Raw genomic sequence first — 21,037 nt, 5'->3', positions numbered from 1 at the left:
CTCTCCTGACTATTCTTTGGAACTCTGCATTCAAATGGGAATATCTTTCCTTTTCTCCTTTGCTTTTCACTTCTCTTCTTTTCACAGCTATTTGTAAGGCCTCCTCAGACAACCATTTTGCCTTTTTGCATTTCTTTTCCATGGGGATGGTCTTGATCCCTGTCTCCTGTACAATGTCATGAACCTCCATCCATAGTTCATCAGGCTCTCTGTCTATCAGATCTAGTCCCTTAAATCTACTTCTCACTTCCACTGTATAGTCATAAGGGATTTGATTTATGTCATATCCGAATGGTCTAGTGGTTATCCCTACTTTCTTCAGTTTAAATCTGAATTTCGCAATAAGGAGTTCATGATCTGAGCCACAATCAGCTCCCAGTCTTGTTTTTGCTGACTGTATAGAGCTTCTCCATCTTTGGCTGCAAAGAATATAATCAATCTGATTTCAGTGTTGACCATCTGGTGATGTCCATGTGTAGAGTCTTCTCTTGTGTTGTTGGAAGAGAGTTTGCTATGACCAGTGCGTTCTCTTGGCAAAACTCTATTAGCCTTTGCCCTGCTTCATTCTGTACTCCAAGGCCAAATTTGCCTGTTTCTCCAGGTGTCTCTTGGCTTCCTACTTTTGCATTCCAGTCCCCTATAATGAAAAGGACATCCTTTTTGGGTGTTAGTTGTAAAAGGTCTTGTAGGTCATCATAGAGCCATTCAACTTCAGCTTCTTCAGCATTACTAGTTGGGGCATAAGCTTGGATTACCATGATATTGAATGGTTTGCCTTGGAAACGAACAGAGATCATTCTGTCATTTTGAGATTGCATCCAAGTACTGCATTTCAGACTCTTTTGTTGACTATGATGGCTATTCCATTTCTTCTAAGGGATTCCTGCCCACAGTAGTAGATATAATGGTCATCTGAGTTGAATTCACCCATTCCGGTCCATTTTAGTTCACTGATTCCTAGAATGTCGACATTCACTCTTGCCATCTCTTGTTTGACCACTTCCAATTTGCCTTGATTCATGGACCTAACATTCCAGGTTCCTATGCAACATTGCTCTTTATAGCATCGGACCTTGCTTCTATCACCAGTCCCCATCCACAACTGGGCATTGTTTTTGCTTTGACTCCATCCCTTCATTCTTTCTGGAGTTATTTCTCCACTGATCTCCAGTAGCATATGGGGCACCTACTGACCTGGGGAGTTTCTCTTTCAGTATCCTATCATTTTGCCTTCTCATACTGTTCATGAGGTTCTCAAGGCAAGAATACTGAAGTGATTTGCCATTCCCTTCTCCAGTGGACCACATTCTGTCAGACCTCTCCACCATGACCCGACCGTCTTGGGTGGCCCCACACGGCATGGCTTAGTTTCATTGAGTTAGACAAGGTTGTGGTCCGTGTGATCAGATTGGCCTGTTTTCTGTGATTATGGTTTTAGTGTGTCTGCCCTCTGATGCCCTCTTGCAACACCTACTATCTTACTTGGATTTCTCTTACCTTGGACGTGGGGTATCTCTTCACGGCTGCTCCAGCAAAGCACAGCCACCGCTCCTTACCTTGGACGAGGGGTATCTTCTCATGTCCGCCCCTTCTGACCTTGAACATGGAGTAGCTCCTCTCGACCCTCCTGTGCCCACGCAGCAGCGGCTCCTTGGCGGTGGGGTAACTCCTCTGGGGCTGGGCCCCTACCCCTCGCCCAAGGTCAGGGGTAGCGACCGAGAGCACCAGGCTGCAAATTGGTAATGGGTGTGAACATATACAAGTTAAAATGATTTCAGAAGGATGCTTTAAAAGTGAGGCGAGGCAAAACAAAACTCGTTAGACACTATGGAAATTTCCATGGGTAACAAATCACCACTCTGTAAATTGACAATAAAAGCAAAAAAAATTAAACATTTATTGTGTCTTTCTAAATTTCAAAGAGAAAAAACTATCTTTCAAGTATCTTTGGTGGATGAGAACAGGTAGCTCCATTCATCAAAAATATCAACTAATAAGTGCAGATAAAATGACATTAGAAACTTGCCATTTGTAAATGCGAATGAAGTAACTGATTCAGTCTATGCTCCTCAAAGGATGGGAATACCATCAGATTAATGGATGATGGGAAACTATGAAATGAAGGGATCAGACTATTCCTACTTGTACTGATGGGGCAATCTAAACAACATTAAAGTAAGACTCTTGTTCAATTGCTCAGTCATGTCCGACTCTGCAACCCGATGGAATGCAGCACACCAGCCTTCCCTGTCCTTCACCATCTCCCGGAGCCTGCTCAAACTCATGCCCATTAAGTTGGTGATGCCATCCAGTCAATTGCCCTCTGTCGTCCCCTTCTCCTCCTGCCTTCAATATTTCCCAGCATCAGGGTCTTTTCTAGTGAGTGGGCTCTTCACATCAGGTAGCCAAAGTAATGGAGCTTCAACATCAGCATCAGTCCTTCCAATAAATATTCAGGATTGATTTTCTAGATTGACTGGTCTGATTTCTTTGCAGTCCCAGAGATTCTCAAGAGTCTTCACCAACATCACAGTTCAAAAGCACCAATTCTTTGGTGCTCAGCTGTCTTTACGGTCCTACTCTCACATACATACATGACTACTGAAAAAAACATCACTTTGACTATATGGACATTTGTTGGCAAAGTAATGTCTCTGTTTTTCAATAATGCTGTTTAGATTTGTCATAGTTTTTCTTCCAAAGAGCAAGCATCTTTTAATTTCATGGCTGCAGTCACCATCTGCAGTGATTTTGGAGCCCAAGAAAATAAAGTCTCTCACTGTTTCCACTTTTCCCCATTTATTTGCCATGAAGTGATAGCACTGGATGCCATGATCTTTGTTTTTATAATACTGAGTTTTAAGCCAGCTTTTTCACTCTCCTCTTTCACCTTCATCAATAGACTCTTTAGTTCCTCTTCGCTTTCTGCCATAAGGGTAGGTCATTAGCATATCTGAGGTTATTGATATTTCCCCTGGAAATCTTGATTCCAGCTTGTGCTTCATCCAGCCAGGCATTTCGCATGATCTACTCTGCATATAAGTCAAATAAACAAGGTGATCGTTTACAGCCTTAATGTACTCCTTTCTCAATTTTGAACCAGTTCATTGTTCTATACCCCATTCTAACTGTTGCTTCTTGACCTGCATACAGGTTTCTCAGGAAGCAGGTAAGGTGGTCTGGTAGTCCCATCTCTTAAAGAATTTTCCAGCTTGTTGTGATTCACACAGTCGAAGACTTTAGCATAGTCAATGAAGCAAAAGTAGATTTTTTTCTGGAATTCTCATGCTTTTTCTATGATCCAGCAGATTTTGGCAATATGATCTCTGGTTCCTCTGCCTTTTCTAAATCCAGTTTGAACATTTGGAAGTTCTCAGTTCACATACTGTTGAAGCCTGCTTGGAGAATTTTGAGCATTACTTTACTAGCGTGTGAGATGAGTGCAATTATGCAGTAATTTGAACATTCTTTGGCACTGCCTTTTTTTGAGATTGGAAGGAAAACTGACCTTTTCCAGTCCTGTGGCTACTGCTGAGTTTTCCAAATTTGCTGGCATATTGAGTGCAACACGTTCACAGCATCATCTTTAGGATTTGAAATAACCCTGCATTATATGTAATTTGATGGAACAGGAAATAATACATGTGAAAAATACACAGAATTATCCAAGATATACTCTTGCCAAAATAATTTGAACCTAACTTTCTACATCTAATTCCAGTCTATAGGAAGTATTACAGACAGAGAAACAAGTTAAATGACATTACAGGAAGAAATGTGACAAATTCAGAATTTCTCAGGACACCTGATCCAGTTTCTTCAACAAGTCAATAGGATGAAAAACCAAAGAAGAGAGGACTGTTCTGTTTTAGAAGTAACACAAAAAAAGACATAATATCCAAATATAGTGAGACTCCTTTGCTTAGATCCTAAATCAAATTTCCTTCAAAAAGACATTTTAGATAATTGGGGAAATCTGAATATGAACTGAAAATTTGAAAATTTCATGCAAAGATGTGCACAATAAAGGACAGAAATGGTATGTATCTAACAGAAGCTGAAGACAGTAAGAAGAGATGGCAAGGGTACACAGAAGAACTGTACAAAAAAAGGTCATCCAGATAACCACAATGGTGTGATCACTCACCTAGAGCCAGACATCCTGGAGGGCGAAGTCAAGTGGGCCTTAGGAAGCATCACTACGAACAAAGCTAGTGGAGGTGATGGAATTCCAGTTGAGCTATTTCAAATCCTAAAAGATGATGCTATCAAAGTGCTGCACTTTAAAAGAAGGGCAATGCCAAAGAAAGTTCAAATTACTACACAATTGCACTCATTTCACATGCCAACAAGGTAATACTCAAACTCCTTTAAGCTAGGCTTCAGCAGCATGTGAACCAAGAGCTTCCAGATGTACAAGCTGGATTCAGAAAAGGCAGAGCAACCAGAGATCAGATTACCAACATCCACTGGATCATAGAAAAAGCAAGACAATTCCAGAAAAACATCTACTTCTGCTCCATTGATTACACCAATCTTTGACTGTGTGAATTACAACAAACTGTGGAAAATTCTTCAAGAGATGGGAATACCAGACCTCCTTACATGCCTCCTGAGAAACCTGTATGCAGGTCAAGAAGTAATAGTTAGAATCAGACATGGAACAATGAACTGGTTCAAAATTGGGAAAGGAGTACATCAAGGCTGTAAATGATCACCTTGCTTATTTAACTTATATGCAGAGTGCATCATGAGAAATGCCAGGCTGGATGAAACTCAAGCTGAAATCAAGATTGCTGGGAGTATTATCCATAACCTCAGTTACGCAGATGACATCACCCTAATGGCAGAAAGTGAAGAGAAACTAAAGAGCCTCCTGCTGAAAGTGAAAGAGGAGAATGAAAAAGTTGGCTTAAAACTCAACATTCAAAAAACTAAGATCATGGCACACAGTCCCTTCACTTCATGGCAAAAAGATGGGGAAAAAATGGGAACAGTGACAGATTTTATATTGGGGGGCTCCAAAATCACTGAGGACAGTTATAGAGGTTTGCTCCTTGAAAGAAAAGCTATGAGAAACCTAGACAGCATATTAAAAAGCAGAGACATCAATTTGCCAACAAAGGTCCGTGTAGTCAAAGCTATGGTTTTTACAGTAGTCATCTACGGATGTGAGTGTTAGGCCATAAAGAAGACTGAGCACCAAGGAACTGATGTTTTCAAACTGTCGTGCTGGTGAAGACTCTTGAGAGTCCCCTGGACAACAAGGTAATCAAACTAGTCAATCCTAAAGGAAATCAACCTTGAATATTCATTGGAGGACTGATGCTGAAGTTGAAGCTTCAATACTTTGGCCACCTGATGTGAAGAATCGACTCACTGAAACAGTCCCTGACGATGGGAAAGATTTCAGGCAGGAGAAGGGGGTGACAGAGGATGAGATGGTTGGATAGCATCATTGATTCAATAGACATGAGTTTGTGCAGACTCCGGGAAATAGTGAAAGACAGGGAAGCTTGGCATGCTGCGGTCCATGGGGTCACAAAGAGTTGGACATGATGAGTGACTGAACAACAACTGAACAAAAAGCATTTAAAATAACACAAGATGTGATAATGTTGCTGTGGTAATGAAGAAAATATCTCCCCCTTTTCTGAGATGCATACTGATATGCATTCTGATATGCATACTGAGATGCATATGTCATTTCAAAGGGATTGAAATGACATGATTCTGAGATTTGCTTTGAAATACTTCAGTAAAAATAATTGGAGGATAGATGAAACAAGTATGTCAAAATGTTTATATTTGTTAAAGTTAAGTGATGGATAATTTTTCATAATAAAAATTTTAAGAGAAGACAAAAGACCTAATATCATAAAATTGCCAACCTATGCAAACTGGGTTATAAAGTCAAAGCTATTATGATCTAAATCTCAAATGGATTCTTGATAATACTTTATAAAATCATTCTGAAATCTATATGGAAGCTCATGGGGTCACGCAGAACTAAGACATTTCTAAAGAAGAATAAGATCAGAGAGATCTGCCTACCAAATTTAGAGATTTATTGTGACGTAGTAATAAAGACAGTGAACTGCCATTGGCATAGGAAATACAGTCAAAGGACTAGAATCAGTCGCACATCAAAATGAATTTTTGAAAGAACAGACTTCGCACAAGGGTGTGAAAGGATAACTGTTCAATAAATGCCACTAGGAAAATTGAGACTCTAGTAACACACGATAGTGACAGTCGCTCAGTTGTGTCTGACTCTGTGACCATAGACTGTAGCCCACCAGGCTCCTCTGTCCATGGGATTCTCCAGGTGGGAACACTGCGGTGGGTTGCCATTTCCTTCTCCAGGGGATCTTACCATCTGGGGATCAAACCTGGGTCTCTTATATTGCAGGCAGATTCTTTATGGTCTGAGCCACCAGGGAAGCCCAGTTATACACAAAATCAGATCAAATGCCAGTGGATTAAAATTTTAAAGGTTGGACTTCCCCGGTGGTACAGTGGATAGGAATCTGCCTACCAAAGCAGGAGACAAGGGTTCAATACCTGGCTTGGGAAGATTCCACATGTTGCAGAGCAACTAAGCCCATATGTCACAGCTGCTAAGACTGTGCTCCAGAGCCCGTGAGCAGCATCTACTGAGCCACAAGCCATAACTATCGTGCTCTTGTGCTGAAACTACTGAAGCCTGGACACCTCAAGCCTGTGTGCGGCCATAAGGGAGGCCACCGCAAAAAGTCTGTACCGCAACAAAGAGCAGCCCCCTCTCACCGAAATGAGAGAAGGACTGCGTGCAGCAATGAACCCAGAGAAACTAAAAATAATAAATGAATAAAATAAACAAATGATTTAAAAAGTTAAGGGTGGAAGACTAAACTATGAGACTTTAAAGGACATATGTAATGGGAAGATTACAAATAGATCACTTACTTGTTTACATTAGGAGCCTCCATTTAGTTCTAAATTTCTATACAACTGACAACATTTCTTGGCAATTTTTCTCTTTCTAGAAAGAGATTTTAAGATGTAGTCTTCATCACTGAGGCTATATGGCCACATAAGCAGCTCATACAAGTAAATACCAGAAAACAACACAATCAAAAAGTAGGTAAAAGGCCTAAATGACGTTTCTCCAAAGAAGACATACAGATGGCTAACAAACACATGAAAAGATGCTCACGATCACCTATTATCAGAGAAATGCAAATCAAAACCATAATGGTGTCATCTCACACCAGTCAGAATGGCCATCATCAAAAAGTCTACGAACAATAAATGCTGGAGAGGGTGTGGAGAAAAGGGAACTCTCTTACACTGTTGGTGGGAATGCAAACTGGGACAGCCACTATGTAGAACAGTGTGGAGACTCCTTAAAAACAGGGAATAGAACTGCCACATGACCCAGCAGTCCCAGTGCTGGGCATGTACCCCAAGGAAACTAGAATTGAAAGAGACACATGTACTCCAGTTCAGTTCAGTTTAGTCGCTCAGTCGTGTCTGACTCTTTGCGACCCCATGAATCGCCGCACACCAGGCCTCCCTGTCCATCACCAACTCCTGGAGTTTACCCAAACTCTATTGAGTCAGTGATGTCATCCAACCATCTCATCCTCTGTCGTCCCCTCCTCCTGTCCTCAATCTTTCCCAGCACAGTGTTCAATGCAACACTATTTACAACAGCTAGGGCATGGAAGCAACCTAGATATCCATTGGCAGATAAATGGATAAGGAAATTGTGGTACATAGACACAATGAAATATTACTCAGCTATAAAAAGGAACACATCTGAGTCAGTTCAATGGGGTGGATGAACCTGGAGCCTATTATGCAGAGTGAAGTAAGTCAGAAAGAGAAAGACAAACACTGTATATTAATGCATACATATGGAATGTACAAAGATGGTACCAACGATCCCACATGCAGGGCAGCAAAGGAGACACAGATGTCAAGAACAGACTTTTGGGCTCAGTGGGAGAATGCAAGGGTGGGATGATTTAAGAAAATAGCATTGAGACATATACATTACCATACGTAAAATAGATGACCAGTGTGAGTTTGATGTTTGAAGCAAGGCACCCAAAGCCAGTGCTCTGGGACAACTTCAAGGGACAGGTTGGGGAAGGAGATGGGAGGGGGTTCAGAATGGTGGGGGACACATGTATACCGCCATGTTGATGTATGGCAAAAACCATCACAATATTATAAAGCAATTATCCTCCAATTAAAATTAATCAATTAAAAAAATTAGGTGTGTGGGCTCTCATACTGTTACATTTCCACTCAATGAGGGAAAATCTGTCTGGTTTGTTGTTAGGGATTTCTAATTCAGTTTGGATTTGAAGTTGGGCTCCAGATAACTAAAATGAACATGAGAAATTAAGCATGCTTACATACGTAAATATGCAGATCAAATATGTGACATGATATGTACATTACATACATTCAACATGTAATGCGGCTCCCCTCTTCACCCTCTTGTACCTATTCCTAACCCTCACTCCCCAAAAATATCTACCTGATGTTGCTCAATGTTCAGTGTACCTAAGATTTATTTGGAATGGTGTGATGAGATGCAAATTCCCAGCTGATACCTAGACATTCAGATTCGTAGATTTGTGGTAGACTCTAAACATCCGCTACAAGTGGGCAGTAGAGCACAATTATGAGAACCACAGAATCAGGCCACGCAGGGCAAGATGGTGGGAGCAACACTGGCCCAGGGCGACAGAGCTACAGGAAAATACTGAACAAAAATATTGCAGGTGCAGAGAAAAATGACCCTACAATATTCAGTTTTGATGCAGCAGCTCTATCTAATACCAAACATGTTTATATTTGATAGTTGGACTGCGTTACGCTGGGACTTTGGAATTGATCTGATCTACCTGAAGGTTAAAAAGAAGTCTAGCAATTAATTATTACTAACTATATAATCTTGGCCCAATTATCTCATTTGTGAGCCTGTTTCCTCACTTGTAAATTGAGAAAAATAAAGCCTATCCATCACATTATACTGTATAAAAGTATTTTATTTAAGACTTTTTTGGATGGTTATTCTTATGGGGTCTCTGTTTTTCCATAACAACCTTGGTACATTAGTTGGCTTGAGATACACACACACACACACACACACACACACACACACACACACACACACACACACACACACATTCCTTGTGCTACCTTCAAAGGGGCTGTTAACCTCCAGCAAACTGATTCTCTGGGCACTTGCCCCAGCTCCATTCTTAGGGAGGCAGATTGTCAAAACCACAGGAAAGTTCTCTGCCCACACACCACACCTTCTCTTTTCATAACCAGAAATAGTACCAGACACCTGTGCGTGTCTAAAACTCTGAGGAATCTCTGCACTCCTCAGTGAGAGATTTAACACCTACTTCCCTTTCCCATCCCAACTTCCCACTAAGTCTACGGAGAGGTATTCTTGGGATTACATCTTGCATACTCACACATAGAAAGTGCACCTTTGGCTTAGCACCTAGTGTGAGCCATGAAAGAAAAGGATGCTGACAACTGAAGTCTCCTATTCTTGTCATTTGCACTTTCGTAAGAGGGAATTTCAAAAGGATCCTCCTTGTTTTCAAAATGAATACAAATGATGTTCTGACCAACAGTCACCTTGTTTCTAAAATTTTCCCCGAAGAGTTGCCTGCCTGACTTCACTGTTACCATTTGCTGATGTACTTTCTCATGCATACCAATGCCTGAGAGAGAGATACCCAAGTCCCATCTCTTTCAAACAAGATTTCCCAGAAGGAAATCCTATTTTCCCAGAAGGAAATTTTATTTGGAAGTGTGGGCAAATTAGCTGAGCTCCCATTTCTATATATATATATGCAAAATGGAAACAGTGATTCTTCACAAGATATGCTAAGGATTATAAAATGAGTGTGACATCATTTTGAAAGTAAGTGCAATATAAACTCAAGTAAATTCAGATAATGAAATTCAAGTAATTAAATTTTAATTGCTTTGGCAACTCAAAGTCTCCTAGTTGGGTATCACAGTATTCTTAGATCTCACTGATTACAAGTAATGCAAACCATATAAAACTAGCTTAAGAAAAATGAAGAAATGTTTTATAAGAATGCCATAGTATCTTCATAGACCAACAAAACAGAAGAGAGAGCCCAGAAATAAACCTATGCAGCTATGATCAATTAGTCTATGATAGAAGAGGCAAGAATATACAGTGGAGAAAATACAGTCTCTTCATAAGTGGTGATGGGAAAACTGGTCAGCTGCATGTAAAAGAATGAAATTAGATAATCCTCTAATACCATATACAAACATAAACTCAAGATGGATTAAAGACCTAAATGTATGACTGGAAACTACAAAACTCCTAGAAGAAAACACAGGCAGAACATTCTTTGACACAAACCATAGAAATATTTTTGGGGGATCAGTCTCCTGCTGCTGCTGCTAAGTCACTTCAGTCATGTCCAACTCTGTGCGACCCCATAGACGGCAGCCCACCAGGCTCCCCCATCCCTGGGATTCTAGAACAAAGGAAATAAAAGCAGAAATAAACAAATAGGGCCTGATTAAACTTAAAGCTTTTGTACAGCAAAAGAAGCCAAAGACAAAATGAAAAGACAACCTATACTGAATGGGAGAAAATATTTGCAAATGATATGATCAATAAGGGATTCATATCCAATATATATAAACAGGTCATACAACTCAATAACAACAGCAAAATGCAACCTGATCAAATGATGGGCTGGAGACCCACACAGACATGTCTGCAAAGAAGACATGCAAGTGACCAAAAGGCACGTGAATGGATGCTCAGCATCACTAAAAATCAGGGAGACGCAAATAAAAACCACAACGAGTATCATCTCATACCTCTCAGAACGGTAATCATCAAAAAGAACACAAGTGACAAATGCTGGTGAGGATGTGTAGCAAAGGGAACGCTCAGACACTGTTGCTACTGCTAAATCACTTCAGTCGTGTCTGACTCTGTGCGACCCTATGGACTGTATGTAGCCCACCAGGCTCCTCTGTCCATGGAAGTTTCCCAGGCAAGAGTACTGGAGTGGGTTGCCATTTCCTAGTCCAGGGAATCATCCCAAACCCAGAGACTGAACCTGCAACTCTTGCACTGGCAGGCAGATTCTTTACCACTGCACCATCTGGAAAGCCATAAAAAAGAATAAAATCTTGCAATTTGCAACCACATGGATGGACTTGGAGAGTATTATGCTAGGTGAAATAAGTCAACAGAGAAAGACAAATATGTATGACATCACTTATGGCTTCCCAGGTGGCGGTAGTGGTAAAGAACCCACCTGCCAATGCAGGAGACATAAGAGATGGAATCGGTGATGCCATCCAACTATCTCATCCTCTGTCATTCCCTTCTCCTCCTGCCTTCACCTTTCCCAACACCAGGGTCTTCCCCAATGAGTTTGGATCAGATGGCCAAAGTATTGGAGCTTCAGCTTCAGTATAATGGAGTATAACCTTTAAAAACTGTGAATCACTATGTTGTACGTTCCAAATAGGAAAAGGAGTACGTCAAGGCTGTATGTTGTCATCCTGCTTATTTAACTTATATGCAGAGTACATATATGCATGAGAAACGCTATGATGGAAGAAGCACAAGCTGGAATCAAGACTGCCAGGATAAATATCAATAAACTTGGATATGCAGATGACACCACCCTTATGGCAGAAAGTGAAGAGGAACTAAAAAGCCTCTTGATGAAAGTGAAAGAGGAAAGTGAAAAAGTTGGCTTAAAGCTCAACATTCAGAAAACGAAGATCATGGCATCTGGTCCCATCACCTCATGGGAAATAGATGGGGAGACAGTGGAAACAGTGTCAGACTTTATTTTTCTGGGCTCCAAAATCACTGCAGATGGTGACTGCAGCCATGAAATTAAAAGACGCTTACTCCTTGGAAGGAAAGTTATGACCAACCTAGACAGCATATTAAAGGGCAGAGACAATACTTTGCCAACAAAGGTCCATCTGGTCAAGGCTATGGTTTTTCCAGTGGTTATGTATGGATGTGAGAGTTGGACTGTTAAGAAAGCTGAGTGCCGAAAAATTGATGCTTTAGAACTATGGTGTTGGAGAAGACTCTTGAGAGTCCCTTGGACTGCAAGGAGATCCAACCAGTCCATCCTGAAGGAGATAAGTCCTGGGTGTTCATTGGAAGGACTGATGCTGAAGCTGAAACTCCAGTACTTTGGCCACCTCATGCGAAGAGTTGACTCACTGGGAAAGACCCTGATGCTGGGAGGGATTGGGGGCAGGAGGAGAAGGGGATGGCAGACGATGAGATGGCAGGATGGCATCACCGACTCGATGGGCATGAGTTTAAGTAAACTCCAGGAGTTGGTGATGGACAGGGAGGCCTGGTGTGCTGTGATTCATGGGGTTGCAAAGAGTCGGACACGACTGAGCGACTGAACTGAACTGAACTGAACATCTATAACATATAATATTGTACATTAACTATGCATCAGTTTTTTAAAAATTAAACAAAAACCCTGCAACCTGTGAATAAATTTGCAATTAAAAAATAAAGAATACCATAGTATCTGAAAAGCAAAAAAAACCAGAACAGGAATATAGCAGAAACTTGCAAGGGGCTAAAACCAGGAATTGGAAGATCCCTGAAATTTTTTCTGTCTTGTCTCTCACTTTATTTGTTCTACCTATCTCCTTCTTCTCCAGTATCACCTTTAGACCCAGGCAGGAGTGACCTGTGTCCAGGCCTCAGAGCTTTAGAGGCCCACCTCATGCCCTTCCTAGACTGTACCTTTTCCCATGAGGCAGAGTCCATGGAGTTAAAAAGATATACCCCCAACACTCGCATAGTCTCTCCCGTGTAAGAACAGGGACAGAGAGTACATAGAAATGCTGCTATAAGAACCCCAGCTCACTATTGTTAAACATATACCTAAAACTCTAAAAAATAAAGCTTTTTTTAAAAAAGCAAAACAAACAAACAACAACATAATACTGTGCCTTTCCAGAGCCCACATGGCCCTTTCAAAAAACAAATGGTCTGGACACCGGAGGCCACAGGACTCTCTGCCCCCAGCAGGCCTGAGTTTATTCTCAGGACCTGCACTAGCCTCTTTCATGGGTCTATTTTCCTGAGGACAGACTGTTCTGCAGGTGTGCCCCTCTAGTTCCAAAGAGTGACCAAGGTGGATGGTGCTTTGATGAGCTCCTGAGACGTTTAGTATATGCAGCAAATGGCCCTTTGTGGTGCTTGATGGAAAGAGGAGTAGCTAAAGACCATCTCTCCCCAAAATGTCACATTCCTTTGTGGAATTCTGAAGACTCTCAGAACTTTAAATTTTCAAACTTCACCTCCAAGGTTGTTATAAATTATATTTGTCAAGATAAGAAGGTAAAAATACCGTATTAATTTTTTTAATGTATGCCTTTCCAACATTTGGGCTTCCCTGGTAGCTCAGATGCCTGCAATGCGGGAGAACTGGGTTCGATCTCTGGGTTGGGCACATCTCCTAGAGAAGGAAATGGCAACCCACTCCAGTACTCTTGCCTGGAAAATTCCATGGATGGAGGAGCCTACAGTCCATGGGGTTGCAAAGAGTCGGATATGACTGAGCAACTTCACTTTCTTTCACTTTCTTTCTTTTCCAACATTTAAATATATGATATGAGGGCCATCATTTCTACTCTTGCTCCTGGCCCAATCAATGTTATGGATAAACCAGTTATTCTTTCCCAAAGATAGGTTGTATTCCAACTCCAAGGTTACAAGCAATGGGCCCAGGTGGAGAACAAACTCCAGTCTCTCAACTCTGATTCTAACTTCCTAAGAGACAGCCTGGTTGACTCAGCTCATGTCGGGGAGGACAGGACAGCTGCAACCCCTGGGTCCAATCAATTGACTATTTTCATGCTCAAAATGGGCATCTTCATAGAAATGAGATTATTATAGGAAGGAAATATCCTGTGGCAGAATGAGCAGTTCCCAGAGAAATGTGACTGAGTAAATTCCCCACCGAGTATTCAACTCTGCAGATAAAATAAATGCATATTTTATTCCTTTTATAAAATATATTACATTTATAAAACAAATAAATTCCATTTATAAGATAAATGCAAATATTATTCCTCTTATTTCAAATGGGTAGAAAATATGGAAAATCAACATATTCCAGTCACAAGACAAATTATACCATGATTTATTACTTTTTTTGTGGTTGACTTTAATAGGAACAACTAATATGAACTCGGGTGAAGAGGAAATTTATGTTCAGAGAAAGTGAAGTTCTGTTAAAGTGAGGTTCAATCCCCATTCTTACACAGTATTTTTAAAAGGTGATCTGAGTGTTAACACAAGCCTGATACTTTTTTCCTTATTACAAAATTAAGCTAAAGTGTTTTTTTAAAACATTCCATTGACTTATTCTTCCCAATCTGATGTGTTAAAAAAAAAAAAAAAAAAGCAACAAACCTAATAAGGTATACAATGTTTCATTTAGAACATACTTGCCAAGCCTTCTAGCTATAGCAGGATTAATACAGTTCATAATTGGGAATTCTTAATAGTTCTATTTGAAAAAATATAAAAGACTGGAAACTAGTATTTGCTTTGGATACAAGAAAAGCATGTACAATAACATTGTTTCAGCAAGATTATCTCCATGTAACAGTATCAAATATGGAAGGAATGAGAAAATATATTTCAACCTTTTATGGGAAAAAGAAAAAAAGGGAAACCTCATGGAAAGAAGAAAAAAAGACAAGCATACATTGTTAGTGTTTCCATGTAAGTTTCTTCACTTCAAATAACTTAATATTACTGTTTAGACTTAAACTGAAAGGCTCATCCATTCTACCCAAGTCTGAAGCTTAACCTCCTCTACACCTTATGCAGACAAAACTTCTACTGATTTCATTTGGCTCTCATAGAAAATATGAACCATTCGGAAATTTTCAGCAATTATAAACAAAGGCATTATTTTCTCTGAGCAACAATGGGTCCACACTTCTATATAGGAAGGGCTTATGGGGAGTAATCCAGTTACAATAGGGAATAGAAATGGGGTCTTCAAACATTTTTGCTTGAGTATACAATTAAAGAATCCTTAAATACTATTAAGCCCCACTAACATTTTAAAACCTAAATATAGAACCTCTATCCCATAAGTTTAAATAGTAGAAAAAGGTGCAATTCAGACATATTGTACATATTGAGATTTTTTTAATAAAATGGTTATTATAACAACATCATGTGAAATGCCAGGCTAGATGAAGCTCAAGCTGGAATGGAGATTGCAGGGAGAAATACCGATAACCTCAGATATGCAGATGACACCACCCTAATGGCAGAAAGCTAAGAAGACTAAAGAGCCTCTTGATGAAGGTGAAAGAGGTTGGCTTAAAACTCAACTTTCAGGACTTCCCTGGTGGTCCAGGGGCTAAGGCTCCACTCTCGCAATGTAGTGGGCCCGAGTTCAATCCCTGGTCAGGAACTATATCTCACATGTCTCAACTAAGACCCAATGCAGTCAAATAAATAATAAATAAAAATTTAAACAAAACAACTCAACATTCAAAAACTCAGATCATGGCATCTGGTTCTATCACTTCATGATGGGGAAACAATGGAAACAGTGACAGACTTTATTTTCTTGGGATCCAAAATCACTGCAAATGGTGATTGCAGCCATGATTAAAAAATGCTTGCTCCTTGGAACAAAAGCTATGACTAACCTAGACAGCATATTAAAAAGCAGAGACATCAGTTTGCCAACAAAGGTCCATGTAGTCAAAGCTACGGTTTTTCCAGTAGTCATGTATGGATGTGAGAGTTGGACCATAAAGAAGGCTGAGTGCCAAAGTAATTGATGCTTTCAAACTGTGGTGCTGGGGAAGACTCTTGAGAGTCCCTTGGACTGCAAGAAGATCAAACCAGTCAATCCTAAAGAAAATCAACCCTAAATATTCACTGGAAGGACTGATGCTGATTCTGAAGCTCCAGTACGGTGGCAACTGATGTGAAAACCCGACTCATCGGAAAAGACTCTAATTCTGGGAAAGATTGAAGGCAAGAGGAGAACAGGATGACAGAGGATGAGATGGTTGGATGGCATGGTCAACTCAATGGACATGAGTTTGAGCAAATTCCAGAGATTGTGAAGGACTGGGAAACCTGGAGGCCTGTAGTCCATGCAATCACAAAGAGTCACACACAACCGAACAACAAGAAAAACAACTCTTTTAAATGTGTCAAAAAGAATGTAAATAATAATATAAGTAACCTGACACCACCATCATTCATTTTAAAAACATGTGAACTAGTTCTTCTTTAACAGTTCCTTTTGTTCCTTGAATTTTTATTTCCTTTTCACTTCCCTCATAGAATTACATGATATAATATATTTTGTGTTTTCTGTCTTACAGTAATCACCTCCATAATATTTCTTTGCAATAAAACTATGCATAAAAGTTGAAATTAAATGGCTTTTCCCCTAAAACAACAATGGCTAAAATGTTTCATTAAAAGTCTGGTTAGCATTAGTATTGTTGTTGTTTAGTCACTAAGTTGTATCCAACTCTTTCACAATCCCATGGACTGTAGCCTACCAGGCTTCTCTGTCCATGGGATTTCCCAGGCAAGAATACTGGAGTGGGTTGCATTTTCTTCTCTAGGGGATCTTTCAGACCAAGGGATCAAACTCACATCTCCTGCACTGGCAGGCGGATTTGCCAACAAAGGCCCACCAGGGAAGCGGACCTTTACTGCTGATCTACCAGGGAAGCTCCTCATCATTACTATTAGTCATCAATCATTGCAAACATCATAAAGGACTGCACATTTGCAGTATGCTAGAATGCAGATGAGCAAACAGAGACCTTTTTTAGTCAAGCGGGAGGACAATTTTAAAAGGAAAGGCAGCAAAAGAGAAATATAATGACTCTCACCCATAGGAAAAATTCTCAGGTAGATCAATTTTTGGAAAGAATAGCATGAAAGTTTAATACCTATAAATGGATCCTCTTAAAGTTATATGTGTCCAAGTACCCACTGGAATATCTCCTTTTACCCCAAGGATTACATATTTTGCTTTGAAGATCTTTGAGCTAGATAAGTTTATATGAGATTTCCTTTACATAGAAAGCACAGTCTTTTCACATAGGTCGCTTGTGCCAATCAATAAACCGTTAAAGTTTGCAATGATGCTCTTACAGAACACTGAAGGAAATACATTTGAAAATGCATTATTTTTTAATTTGGACTTGCTTTGAGAAGCAGTTGGTTCAGACTAACAAGGAACCAAACCCATCTTCTTGCCACTCCTACCATTAACAAACACCTTTACCACTGCTAGTTTGGTGTGCAGAATCAATTGTTTCTTTCAGCTCTTCCTAAATTACTCAATGCTTAGTAAACTTAGATTTCTGGCCTAGGTAGAAAGGACTTCTTTCTGGAAAGCTGCATTCCTTTCCATTTCTGCTTGCAATTGACTCAATCCAGTCTGAATCTATGTTCGCCTTGAAAATTTTGTAGAAAGAACTAAAGAAGCAGTCAATAGATGCCCATATCCTGACTTTTTTATTTGCTTGCTTGTTTTTACCTTCTCTCGTAGAGCTATGGTTTCCATGAGTGTTTGGTTCACTATCCAAGTTATTGCAGAGGACAGTTTTTGAAATCTTATTCAATTGTATAATAATGATAGTCAACATTCCAGGCTGCAATAACTGTGTTCCAGTACCACCACTACCTGATCATTTTAGGTACCAAATTCTGTACTTTTTAAGATACAGGTTCAATGACTATAATAAAACCCAGAATAGCAGTGATTTAAACAAAATAGTTTATTTTCACATAACAATCCAAGTTTAAGCAGAACTGGCTGATATGGCAGCTCCATGGTATTAGGAACATAGGGCTTATGTTATCTTGTTTTATTCCTGTCCTAAATAGTTGCAGTCATCAAAGAAATCTCAGTATCACATTCATATCTCAGAGAGCAGGAGGAGACTAGAGATGCAGGGAAAGATTAAGGACATGACCCCAGAAGCTGTATACATTACTTAAGGTTAAACACATTGACTAGATCATATGGCCACACCTAGTGGCAACAATGGCTGAGAAATACAATCATCGGATGGGGTGGCAATGTGCTCAAGCTAAACATTTGACCACATAGAAAAAGAGAGGGGACTGGATATTGGGGGACAACAAGCAGACTCTGCTGTAATATTTATTGGAAAAGCTAAGCATATTACCTAGGCAAAGCCTGAGGAGTCATATGGACAATTCCTCTCAGTTGTAATAATAGCAGTAATTGCCTCTTGATCAGGTCATGAAAGATGATCTGTTGAGGGAGTGACAGTCGCTCAGTCGTGTCTGACTCTTTGCGACCCAATGGACTATACAGTCCGTGGAATTCTCTAGGCCAGAATACTGGAGTGGGTAGCCTTTCCGTTTTCCAGGGGATCTTCCCAACCCAGGAATCGATTGGACCCAGGTCTCCCGCATTGCAGGCAGATTCTTTACCAGCTGAGCCACAAGGGAAGCTAAGAGATACCCTTCAAATGAAAATTCAAAATGTGTGGGATGGCTTTATATCTCATCAAAAAAACCACTGAGAGTAAGTAGATTGATGTTTTCTCAAAAGAAACACGACTTGCTTAAAAAGACACTAAAGAAAACACAGACTTTCTTTACATAAGGCTTTCTTTTCATTAGAATGTTATATACAGAAAGTAATTTTTCTTTCCATTCCTCCTTCTTTTTCTGTTTTTCTCTTTCCTGGATTCATATTAAAATAATCAGATATAGAGTACTTATTTATGTCAGGAACTTTCACATATATATTATCCAACTTAAGCTGTACATCAATTACATGAAATAGATATTATCCTTAATATAAATATGAGGAAGTTGAGACTCAGAGAAGTTGACTACCTAGCTCAGGATCACATCTCTAAGTCACAGTCACGCTATGGTATGGGCTTGTTAGAAACTTCCAGGAAGCCACATATCTCTGCCCCAGCCTAAAACAGTGATAAACTATGGCGCTTTCTGTGAGAGCATCAAACACTGCAATCCAATCAGTTAGTCAGTCAGTTCAGTCACTCAGTCGTGTCCCACTCTTTGTGACCCCATGGACTGCAGCACACAAAGACCCCCTGTCCATCACCAGCTCGAGGAGTTTACTCAAACTCATGTCCATCGAGTCGGTGATGCCATCCAGCCATCTCATCCTCTGTCGTCCCCTTCTCCTCCTACCCTAAATCTTTCCCAGTATCAGGGTCTTTTCCAATGAGTCAGTTCTTCACATCATGTGGTTAAAGTATTGGAGTTGCTACTTCAACATCAGTCCTTCCAATGAATATTCAGGACTGACTTCTTTTAGGATGGACTGGTTGGATCTCCTTGCAGTCCAAGGGACTCTCAAGAGTCTTCTCCAACACCACAGTTCAAAAGCATCAATTCTTCAGCACTCAGCTTTCTTTATAGTCCAACTCTCACATCCATACATGATCACTGAAAAAACCATAGCCTTGACTAGATAGACCTTTGTTGATAAAGTAATGTCTCTGCTTTTTAATATGCTGTATAGGTTGGTCAAAACTTTCCTTCAAGGCTGCAATCACCATCTGCAGTGATTTTGGAGTCCAAAAAAATAAAGTCTGTCACTGTTTCCCCATCTATTTGCCATGAAGTGACGGGACTGGATGCCATGATCTGACTTTTCTGAATATTGAGCTTTAAGCCAACTTTTTCACTCTCCTCTTTCACTTTCATCAAAGGCTCTTTAGTTCTTCTTCGCTTTCTGCCATAAGGGTGGTGTCATCTGCATATCTGAGGTTATTGATATTTCTCCCAGCAATCTTGATTCCAGCTTGTGCTTCCTCCATGATGTGCTCTGCATATAAATTAAAGAAGCAGGGTGACAATATACAGCCCTGACGTACTCCTTTTCCTATTTGGAACAAGTTTATTGTTCCATGTCCAGTTCTAACTGTTGCTTCCTGACCTGCATACAGGTTTCTCAAGAGGCAGATCCCATCTCTTTAAGAGTTTTCCACAGTTTATTGTGATCTACACAGTCAAAGGCTTTGGCATAGTCATTAAAGCAGAAATAGATGTTTTTCTGGAACTCTCTTGCTTTTTCGATAATGCCACGGATGTTGGCAATTTGATCTCTGGTTCCTCTGCCTTTTCTAAAACCAGCTTGCATAGAAATATGCAATCCAATAGATCAGAGAAACTGATTTGAAGAGCAATTTTAGGACTTTGTTGGTGATCCAGTGGTTAGGAACCCACCTGCCAATGCAGGGAAAATGGATTTGCTCTCTGGTCCAGGAAGATTTCCACGTGCCATGGGGTAACTAAGCCTGTCCACCAGGACTCCTGAGTCCATGCTCCTAGAGCCCGTGTTCCACACAAGACCTCGCAGCAATGAGAAGTCCATGAACCACAACCAGGGAAAATTCACGCATAGCGAGAAGACCCAGTGCAGCCAAAAATCAATAAATAAAAAGAAGAGGTTGATGTCTCTCTCTTATTGGTCCCTCCCATTTTTAATTTTCCAGAAAAGCTATTGGTCTATGAAATTCAAAAGATTCAGACCCATTCAACTAGATTATATGTTCTCTGAGAGTACAGCCCATGCCTTATATTTAAGTATAATATTATAAGAGGAACTGCTCAAATGGATTGATAATGTAAATGTTTCTCTTTAGAGTCCCAGTTTCTTGTAAACTTGTTGCTATACCTCCATGGTAAAATACAATAAGCGTATTTCTGTATAGCTATTTGCTTAATACCATTAATAATGTTAATTAAAAGTCAGACTTCTCAAAATTAAAAAAATAAAGAGCAATTTTAGACCACATGGCAGAAGTTGCTTGCTGTCACTCAATATGAATTCATTCTTCTCCCTTAGTAACAGAATCTCCAGTTTAGCTGGTCAAAAATTGGTCAACATTCTTTGCACCCAATTATGACCAGTGTAAGCAAAACTTTTATCTACCATAT

Source organism: Muntiacus reevesi, chromosome 4, assembly GCF_963930625.1.
Source record: "Muntiacus reevesi chromosome 4, mMunRee1.1, whole genome shotgun sequence".
Lineage (NCBI taxonomy): Eukaryota > Metazoa > Chordata > Mammalia > Artiodactyla > Cervidae > Muntiacus > Muntiacus reevesi.
This window is presented reverse-complemented; position numbering follows the sequence as displayed.